Source organism: Hyperolius riggenbachi, chromosome 11 (assembly GCF_040937935.1).
Source record: "Hyperolius riggenbachi isolate aHypRig1 chromosome 11, aHypRig1.pri, whole genome shotgun sequence".
In the NCBI taxonomy this organism is placed as follows: Eukaryota; Metazoa; Chordata; class Amphibia; order Anura; family Hyperoliidae; genus Hyperolius; species Hyperolius riggenbachi.
Genome location: NC_090656.1, coordinates 121,472,772 through 121,482,525, shown reverse-complemented (window position 1 = coordinate 121,482,525; position 9,754 = coordinate 121,472,772). Strand labels below are relative to the sequence as shown.

General features: G+C 43.6%; 1 protein-coding gene across 1 annotated transcript in view; it reads left to right on the top strand.

Annotated features, from left to right (window-relative positions):
• The first annotated feature begins 749 nt into the window (after positions 1-749).
• LOC137537715 (intestinal mucin-like protein) overlaps positions 750-9,754 on the top strand; it is a 91,477-nt gene continuing 82,472 nt past the window's right edge. The window contains exon 1 of the mRNA XM_068259656.1: positions 750-822. The gene's annotated coding sequence lies outside the window, so the exon portion shown is untranslated. The remainder of the gene's footprint in view (positions 823-9,754) is intronic.

Genomic DNA, 9,754 nt, shown 5'->3' with positions numbered 1-9,754 from the left:
TGGAATAGTTTCCACTACGTGCATGTTGTGCGGAGCGAACAGAGAATCTGCAGCATGCTGCAGACTCTTGCACGACCGCATCCGCCCGCAGCCGCCCGCAGCTGCGTCCCATCATTTCAATTGAGTTCCGCATCTGGAGTTGTGGAAGTGACACGGGCACCTGCGGAAGTGATGCGATGCGGCTAGGTAGCCGCATTCACATCATTATCCGCACAACATGCACGCAGTGGAAACTATTGCATTGCCGTGCATGAGTGTCAGGACACCCGCGGTGCAAGGCAGCTATGTAGCCACATCGCACCGCTTCTAGTGGAAACGGGCCCAGAATGAACATGAGAGGAGAGGAAGTCACATATGTGGGGGCGTAGATACATGAGCATTTTTAACACACTGTAAAATGAAGACATCCACTGTTACAAGTACAAATACATACAGTTGATGTGCAGTTTGAACACATTGTCAATGCTGTTACATGTTCATTTGAAAAATGCACATTAACAGGAAACTCTAGGGGTACATCCTTGCTCTCTTGCAAGCTTACATTCTAGAGATAGGAAACAAACAAAACTAAACTCAGCTCTAATAACAAACACTCACTTTTAGCAATTACATGCCTTCATTTCTATTTTTTTTCCCAATCTTTTTAGCCTGGGCAAAGTTGGGAAGAGAACTGCCAAACCTGTTTCTGTGACAGGGACTTGCTCCAGATTTTCTGCAATCCCATTCAATGCAAGCCTCAAAATGACACACTTTGTGACGGACCTGGGTTGAAGCCTTATAACACGACAACAGGAAATCGATGTTGCTTACACATTGAATGTCGTATGTAGGGTGTATTTTTAACCTTTTTTATTAGTGGTTAAGAAACTAAGCTATGAGGTAGCAACATGTATTACTACAAGGAACTTTGACTCTGATCTTTGATCTCTGCCTTTGAATCATGATTGAATAGTTATACTATAGGCTTTAATTTACAGTGGGATGCGAAAGTTTGGGCAACGTTGTTAATCGTCATGATTTTCCTGTATAAATTGTTAGTTGTTACAATAAAAAATGTCAGTTATATATATCATATAGGAGACACACACAGTGATATTTGAGAAGTGAAATGAAGTTTCTTGGAATTACAGAAATTGTGCAATAATTGTTTAAACAAAATTAGGCAGGTGCATAAATTTGGGCACCACAAAAAATAAATGAAATCAATATTTAGTAGATCCTCCTTTTTCAGAAATTACAGCCTCTAATTGCTTCCTGCTGGTTCCAATGAGAGTCTCTGGATTCTGGTTGAAGGTATTTTGGACCATTCCTCTTTACAAAACATCTCTAGTTCATTCAAGTTTGATGGCTTTCGAGCATGTACAGTTCTCTTTAACTCACACCACAAATTTTCAATTATATTCAGGTCTGGGGACTGAGATGGCCATTCCAGGACGTTGTACATGTTCCTCTGCATGAATGCCTTAGTGGATTTTGAGCAGTGTTTAGGGTTGTTGTCTTGTTAAAAGATCCAGCCCTGGGGTAGCTTTAGCTTTGTCACTGATTCCTGGACATTGGTCTCCAGAATCTGTTGATACTGAGTGGAATCCATGTGTCCCTCAACTTTGACAAGATTCCCAGTCCCTGCACTGGCCACACAGCCCCACAACATAATGGAACCACCACCATATTTTACTGTAGGTAGCAGGCGTTTTTCTTGGAATGCTGTGTTGTTTTTCCTCCATGCATAAAGCCCCTTGTTATGTCCAAATAACTCATCAGTCTACAGCACCTTATTCCAAAATGAAGCTGGCTTATCCAAATGTGCTTTAGCATACCTCAAGCGGCTCTGTTTGTGCTGTGGACGGAGAAAAGGTTCCTCTGCATCACTCTCGCATACAGCATCTCCTTGTGTAAAGTGTGCCGCATGGTTGAAAAGTGCACAGTGACTCCATCTGCAGCAAGATGATGATGTTCTCACCATCCGTCGCTTCTGTTTATCCGAGATTTTTCTTGGTCTGCCACTTCAAGCCTTAACTTAAACTGACCCTGTGGCTTTTCATTTCCTCAGTATGTTCCGAACTGTGGAAACAGCTGAAATCTCTGAGACAGCTTTCTGTATCCTTCCCCTAAACCCTGATGGTGAACAATCTTTATCTTCAGGTCATTTGAGAGTTGTTTTGAGACCCCTATGCTGCTACTCTTCAGTGAAAATTAAAAGACGAGGGAAACTTACAATTGACCCCCTTAAATACTCTTTCTCATAATTGGATTCACCTGTGTATGTAGGTCAGGGGTCACTGAGCTTACCAAGCCAATTTGAGTTCCAATAATTAGTTCTAAAGGTTTTAGAATCAATAAAATTACAACAGTGCCCAAATGTATGCACCTGCCTAATTTTATTAAAATTTATTATTATTGCGCACTTTCTGCAAATCCAATAAACTTAATTTCACTCCTCAAATATCACTGTGTGTGACTCCTATATGATATATGTAACTGACCTTTTTATCGTAACAATCAAGGAAAATCATGAAAATTAACAAGGTTGCCCAAACTTTCGCATCCCAGTATGTATATATATATATATATATATGTATATATATATATATATATATATATATATATATATATATATATATATATATATATATATATATATATATATATATATATATATATATATTAGCAATACAGATATGTGGACCCTTTGGAATTATATGGATTTCTGAACAAATTGGTTATAAAATGTGATCTAATCTTCATCTAAGGTATGTGAAACCCTAGACCAGTGATGGCTAACCTTGGCACTCCAGCTGTGATAAAACTACAAATCCCATCATGCATCTGCCTCCCCGAGTTATGCTTAAAGCTGTCAGAGTATTTGCAATGCCTCATGGGACTTATAGTTCCACCACAGCTGAAGTGCCAAGGTTAGCCATCACTGCCCTAGACTAATGACATCTCTAAGAGCTAATTGGAGTGAGGTGTTACCCAGCTGGAGTCCAATCAATGAGATGAGATTGGAAGTTTTGGTTACAGCGGCCCTATAAAAAACACACACCAGTTTTGGGTTTGCTTTTCCCAAGAAGCATTGCCTGATGTGAATGATGCATCGCACAAAAGAGCTCTCAGAAGACCTATTATTAAGAATTGCTGACTTGCATAAAGCTGGAAAGGGTTGTAAAAGTATCTTCAAAAGCCTTGCTGTTCCTCAGTCCATAGTAAGACAAATTGTCTATAAACGGAGAAAGTTTAGCACTGCTGCTACTCTCCCTAGGAGTGGCCATCCTGTAAAGATGACTGCAAAAACTCACAGGGGTGCTCGGATACTCCTTTTCAAAATCCGAATTGATCGGGATCCGGATACCCAGATATCCAGATCAGATATCCGAATCCAAAATTTGCGGGATCCGAACAGAATCTCAGATCTGACCCCAGTATCCGGGATATCCGGGCGGATTCGGATATCCGGTGTAACGATTGTGGGATATCTCCGTGATCAACGCACAAGGCGTGCGCTGATACGGCGGAGATCCTCCACAAGGGTATGAAGGGGGGAACCCAGCTTTGGTGCAAGCACCAGTAGAGGGCAATTCCCACCGGCAGATGGCGCTGTGGAGTGCAGACGAGTACAACCGCTGCACGGCCACAGATGCCAGATGGGGATTGTACAGATCAAGACAATGCGGGGCTGAACAGCCCTTAAAGAGAAAGAGCACAGGTACAGGATGAATGTGTGTTCACCAATCTAGTCGCGACCCTGCGACAGTGAACACACATCAGCAGAAACAAAAGTAGGAACGCGATCGCGAGAAGGGCGATCGCCAGAAGTGACACAAGACAGAAAAGAACAGAACACGAGAGGAGCAAAGGCACAGCAAACGACAATGAGAAGTAACGAAAATAACAAACGCTAACTAAACGCGAACACCGCACTCATTCGCAACAGCGAACACGTTTACAGCGCGGCCTCCGCGTGTTAAGCACAACAGAGACAAGCACGCCTAACTAACCACCGACAGACAAACACGAAACGGAGAACGCGAGCGCTTGCTTAACGGTTACCTCACCGAGCCTACAGCAAGCGTTCGTATCAGACAAGACAGACAAACAGAAAACAGGAATAAGCTAGGAAGGATCCACAGCCGCTACCGCTAGGGGCTAGTGCGATCCAGGCAAGACAGATCAGAAGGATCCACAGCACTACCGCTAGAGGCTAGTGCGATCCAGGAAAACAGAACAGAAGGATCCACAGCACTAGCGCAAGGCTAGTGCGATCCAGGCAAGACAGATCAGAAGGATCCACAGCGCTAGCGCAAGACTAGTGTGATCCAAGCAACATAGATCAGAAGGATCCACTGCCACTACCGCTAGAGGCTAGTGTGATCCAAGCAAGGCACATCAGAAGGGGCTACCGGTAGCAACCGCTGCCCCAGTTAGCACCCAGACAAACAGAACGATTTCCTGTCGACCACCGCTGGGACAGGACAATCGCAACAGACAGACAAAATAGATATGCAATCTAACTGCACTAGGAACTGCCTAGTACAGTTCCAAGAATTACTCTAAGATACCTTTAACAAGAAGTAGCTTGGCTGACACTCTAGGAGTGTTTACTACAAACCCTGAAGGAATGACCAGCAAAGCATTCTGGGAGCAGAAAGCTCTTATAGTGCCAGTCATCAAAGGAGGCAGGTAGGGGATTTGCATAACGAATGTATGCAAATTCCTCAGCAGTAGAACAGATCAGAAACTTGCAATGGAAAAACAGGTCTCTCTTCCAGAGACCTGCAGCCCACAGACTAGAGGAATGGTCAAACAGCTGTCTGCCTGTGCAGCCAGCTGAGCGGATCCTCACATCCGGATAGAAAAACCGGAAGTTTAGGGTAAATGAGGCATGCATCATTATGTTTTTTTTTTAAAGGAAACACTAATTGATGATGTAGGGACTTAAAATCCCCCCCCCCCCCCAAAAAAAAATGGCTGTCAACATCAGGACTAGGTTCCAGACAGCGGTCGTGCAGCCCACATTGTGTCCAAAGTCCAACCGCACATCTGGGACATGATAGTTTTCAGCCCAGACACCTCCAAAAAATTATGCAGCAATTGTGTTTTGGGTTAAATATAGGTGGTATCAGCACAGCAGCAGTGGCCTGTGGCACCCTGGGGGTGGGAGCAACAAAGGCAGCAGGAGCAGGGCAATGCAGCAGCAGCAGGTGTAACATCTGCCAGGAGCATGCCGGAGGTTGCACTTGGCAATGGCACTTGGCACTTGACTTGGCACTTGGCACTTTGCAAGTGGCACTTTGCATGTGGCACTTTGCACTTGGTACGTGCCACGTGCAAAGTGTCATGTGCCAAGTGCCGAGTGACAGTCAGACAGCAGAGGAGAAGACACTAGTGCACACTAACTGTCACAATGGCACTGCTCACAGCACAGCAGTTCTGTAGTAAGCTAACACAGTAGTACTGCTACTCGGCTCTAACAACTAACTAGCACTGACTGCAGTACTACAGTACTAACTACACAATAACACAGTAATCCTATTCCCTAACCTAACCTATACTGTAGCTAAGGCTAATAGCAAGCCAGCAGGCAGCAGCTGGCCTGGTGTGTGCACAGCACACACACAGACACATAGCAGCTGCCTGTAGCAGCCCTGCAGCACACACTCTGACTGTCACTGAATGAAATCAAGCTAGCTACCTAATTAACAATATAACAATAGTGTAGTGATAGTGAAGGGGTTAATCACTGAACGGCTTTAGGTTTATCACTGTATACAGCACTTGCTAGGCCAGCAGCACTGGAGCATGTCTCTCAGTGAGCATTCACAAGCAAGGACGATATTTCTCATCATGGCCGCCCTCCTTATTATACAGGAGGGCCTGGCCAGGGTTCCTTTCTGTGATTGGGTGCCAGGGCTTAGGCTGGGAGCCCTCTGATTGGCTCAATGAGGTCAGGTGGGGCTGGCCAAGGTTCCCTTCTGTGATTGGTTGCTAGGGCTTCTGCTGAGAGCCCTCTAATTGGCTCAATGATGTCATCTCCTTAGTTACAGTATTTGGATATCAGCCGTATATCCACGGATATTCGAGTATGCGACCAAATATCCACATAGTGCTATCCAGATTTGGGCCCAGGTATCTGGAATCCGAATCAGGTCAGATAGCTGAAAATAGTTCGGATATCCGGGTTACCCGGATATCCGGAATCCGGATGAGCACCACTGAGTGCGGAATGCTCAATGAGGTGAAGAAGAATACTAGAGTGTCAGCTAAAGACTTACAAAAGTCTCTGGCATAGGCTAACATTCCTGTTAGTGAATCTACGATACATAAAACACTAAACAAGAATGGACTTCATGGAAATTAATTACTCATCTTATATGTTCCATATAATCCATATCTATAGTCCACAATCTCTACACAAAATATTCCTACGCTTCTTCAACTCCCTCCTCTTTGTGCGACTACAAAACACTCCACTCGACACACACCGTCCTCTATCTCATGTATGGTCCAAATGAGAGAACCAACACAAATTATACATGTTGTATTTTCTCCTTTAGGCCTTGGTGACAAAGGCGCTAGTTCTTACCTTTTATCTATAAGAATGCTTATGGTGTTACCTAGGTATTCATCTCTTAATTTGCTAGTTTAAACATTTTTCTCTTGAGTGTACTAATCAGGATGACTCAAATGTATATCTATCTTTATCTTTATACTCATTCTCAGTTTACTTCCTTTATTATTATTATTTTATTTTGTTTATTATTAGCTCAAATTAAGTGGTCTACTAATAGAACCCTTTATTCGGATTAAGTTTTATCTGTTACTTGTTATGGTTCATGCCAACATATCCCTAAGTTGGTACTAAAATATTTACAGACATCTCCTTATATCTCATTAATTTATGGACACCTAGGGCTCACATCAAAAACCTTAATCTAAAGGTTATTTTCAGGTTATCACAGCCGTTTTGCAAGCACTCAAGAGGTAGTTGGCTTAGCCCCTGCAGTAGTGCTTTCAACCCAACTCACTATCCCTTATAACCTTTGAACACCCACACCCTCCTCCCTTCCCTCCTCCTCTCTTGTCTTCCAGGGATTTGTAGGATGTCAAAAGCCAGCTCACATACATTGGCCAGAAATCGAACCCAGATCAGCTGCTTGGAAGGCAGCTATGCTCACCACTGTACCACCAACACAAATTTGCTGAAACTTCTTGGAGCAGACTTACTTGCTCCCTCCAAAAGACACACATACATCCCCATAAAATAATTCAACAGCAACTGCATGCACAGTCTCTGTGGCACAATCGGTTAGCACATTCAGCTGTTAACCGAAAGGTTGGTGGTTCAAGCCCACCCAGGGACAGCCTTGCCTTTTGCATTCAACAGTTGTCCAAAGAGAACCCCAGATAGCCATGTAGAATCATTTCTTTCTTTCTCTGGGCTTGAACCACCAACCTTTCGGTTAACAGCCGAACATGCTAACTGATTGCACCACAGAGGCTGTGCACACAGTTGTTGGCAAACGATTTTATGTGGATGCATGTGTGTCTTGTGGAGGGAGGAAAAAAGTCTGCTCCAAGAAGTTTAACGCCACTTTAAACAAAACCTGTATATATCAAATGTCTACATATATATTTATGATCCTTTCATGATGACAAAGGCATGAAAGAAGTAGGCAAAGGAGTGCCCATTTTTCCGTACGGCTAAGCAGTCTCACTCACTTTTTCCTACAATGAAGCATCTGCTGTACAGCAGCAGAGTGGCGCAGCGGAAGCGTGCTGAGCCCATAACCCAGAGGTCGATGGATCGAAATCATCCTCTGCTAGGTGTACTTTGGTTTTTACACCTTGCTTTACCACAAGGGCCAATCGGTGGCCATAGCCCCGTAAGAGAAAGTGTCATTAGGGCCTTGCTGTAACATAGATAGTAGTGTAAATATTTCAACTAATGTACCCTTCTTAAACTTGAAGGGTATATACAAACATAAGCAGAGTGGTGCAGCGGAAGCGTGCTGGGCAGATAACCCAGAGGTTGATGGATCGAAACCATCCTCTGCTAGGCATAATTTCATTTTTGCACCTCACTTTATCGCATATGCAAAACTGTTTCCATAGCCCTGTAAGAGAAAGTATAATAAGGGCCCTGCCGTAACATAGATATAAGAGCTGGGACAAGGTCCTTCAGCACCCAAGGCTGAGACACCAAAGTGCGCCCCTCCATCCCTCCGCCCCAGCTGTCACACACTGATTGCTACTAGACTAAGAGGCGCCCCAGGGCCCCCAACCTCCCCAATACCTTAATCTCTAGTTATCTGACTTGCAGTCACTGCCATGTATCTCCTTTTCCTATTTCTTTCTGCTTCAAACACAATTGGGAATGACAACTGAATGAATTGTGCGCCCCCTCCTACACTGCGCCCTGAGGCTGGAGCTTCTCCAGCCTCTGCCTCGGCCCGACCCTGATAGATATTACGGTAGCTAAGACTACTCCTGGGCCTTTCTTGTAGTTGAAGAGATGAGTTAACTGTGACACCACACTTAAAGAGACACTGAAGCGAAAAAAAAATATGATATAGTGAATTGGTTGTGTACTATGAATAATTACTAGAAGATTAGCAGCAAAGAAAATATTCTCATACTTTTATTTTCAGGTATATAGTGTTTTTTCTAACATTGCATCATTCTCTAATATGTGCAGATTACACAACACTCAGCATTCAAAATGAGCCTTTCAGAACAGTCTGTGAAGTAATGACCTCTCCTCTGCCAGAGGAAAAGTAAATAGTCCAATAACACTTGAGATAATAAAAGTCAGATAACAGCCCTCTCCACGACTAACTTAGTCGGAGAGCTTAATGGCTTGTTTGCATAGAGATAACAACTGGAGTTGCTCAACTCTTCCTGCACTGGAAACAATTAGACAGATGTATCTGATCTTAATGTTTTATTTCTTAGCTGTACTACACATACAAATCATAATATCATCATTTTTTTTTCGCTTCAGTGTCTTTTTAAAAAGAAAAAAAAAAGCAAACAGAGAAGCTTCCCCATATTGGAGCATAGGATTTGGTAAAGTCTTAAGCCAATGTGTTGTAAGACACAAGTAAGCTTTAGGTTAGCAGGAATGGTTGCATGGCCACCTAGCTTTTCATCCTTCCCACCCTTGCCCTGGAATCTTCCAGACTTCAAATTGCTGTCCTTTGCTGTGTGTGTTACACCAGCATCATCCAGGGGGGCACATGATCTTTCTGAAGTCTTGAATTGAAGCCTGTAAGCAGTATCACCATGTGTCCCACTGCTTTCATCTAGCAAATTAGGCAAATAAGCAAGCTAATTTTTCTTTTGGGTACATCACAATGGTACATGCTAGGCTGGCTTCAGCATGTAGCGTTGGTGGTACAGTGGTGAGCATAGCTGCCTTCCAAACAGTTGACCTGGGTTCGATTCCTGGCCAATGTATGTGAGGTTGCTTTTGACATCCTACAAATCCCTAAGCAAGCTCATTTTTCTCTTGGGTATATCACAATGGTACATGCTAGGCTGGCTTCAGCATGTAGCGTTGGTGGTATAGTGGTGAGCACAGCTGCCTTCCAAGCAGTTGACCTGGGTTCTATTCCTGGCCAATGTATGTGAGGTTGCTTTTGACATCCTACAAATCCTTAAGCAAGCTTATTTTTCTCTTGGGTATATCACAATGGTACATGCTAGGCTGGCTTCAGCATGTAGTGTTGGTGGTATAGTGGTGAGCATAGCTGCCTTC